A 1,042-nucleotide genomic window follows, 5' to 3' on the forward strand; every position below is an offset into this window, starting at 1 on the left:
TGAAGTGATTGAGAACCTGGAGAGTGCTGCCTATGGGATGATGCTGGATTCACACAGAGGATTGGTAGTAAGGATCAGTATGAGGAGCTACCACAAGTGGTTCATCAAGAAGCCTCAGTCATTCAATAAGAGGACACCCAGCAAGACGACTGGAGCGAGCTTAAGTCGCCTAAAGTGGAGCTTAAACCTCTCCCCAATGGTGTAAGGTATGCATTCCTTGGTCCTAATGAAGCTTACGCAGTCATTGTGAGTAGTGAACTTACTGAAACTGAGCTATCTGAACTTTTGAAAACACTTAAAAGATTTAGAAAAGCAATAGGTTACTCTCTTGATGACATCAAAGGAATATCACCCTCTTTGTGTATGCATAAGATACATCTTGAGGATGAATCAATGACTTCTGTCGAGCATCAAAGAAGGATAAATCCTAACCTGAAGGATGTTGTAAAGAAAGAGATTCTTAAACTCTTAGATGCTGGTGTGATTTACCCTATTTCAGATTCTAAATGGGTATCTCATGTGCATGTTGTGTCAAAGAAGGGTGGTATAACTGTAATTAAAAATGACAAGGATGAATTGATACCAACAAGAACAGTCACTGGTCATAGAATGTGTATTGATTACCGAAAACTTAACTCTCCATATAGAAAAGATCATTTTCCACTTCCATTTATTGATCAGATGCTTGAGAGACTTGCAAACCATCCATTCTACTGCTTTCTTGATGGATATTCAGGATTTTTCCAAATCCCTATACATCCCAATGATCAAGAGAAAACGACATTCACATGTCCTTATGGTACCTTCGCATATCGAAGAATGCCATTTGGTCTATGTAATGCTCCAGCCACCTTTCAAAGGTGCATGATGTCAATTTTCTCTGATCTAATTGAGGATGTTGTGGAGGTGTTTATGGATGATTTCTCTGTCTACGGACCTTCGTTTTCTGCTTGTTTGTCAAACTTGTGCAGGGTCCTACAGAGATGTGAAGACACCAACCTTGTGTTGAATTGGGAGAAGTGTCACTTCATGGTTAAGGAAG

The 1,042-nt window shown here is 39.8% G+C and overlaps 1 pseudogene; it reads right to left on the reverse strand.

Annotated features, from left to right (window-relative positions):
• LOC106326801 overlaps nucleotides 1-357 on the reverse strand; it is a 12,978-nt pseudogene extending 12,621 nt beyond the window's left edge.
• Between the last annotated feature and the right edge of the window lie 685 nt (nucleotides 358-1,042).

Source organism: Brassica oleracea, chromosome C2 (genome assembly GCF_000695525.1).
Source record: "Brassica oleracea var. oleracea cultivar TO1000 chromosome C2, BOL, whole genome shotgun sequence".
Taxonomy (NCBI): domain Eukaryota; kingdom Viridiplantae; phylum Streptophyta; class Magnoliopsida; order Brassicales; family Brassicaceae; genus Brassica; species Brassica oleracea.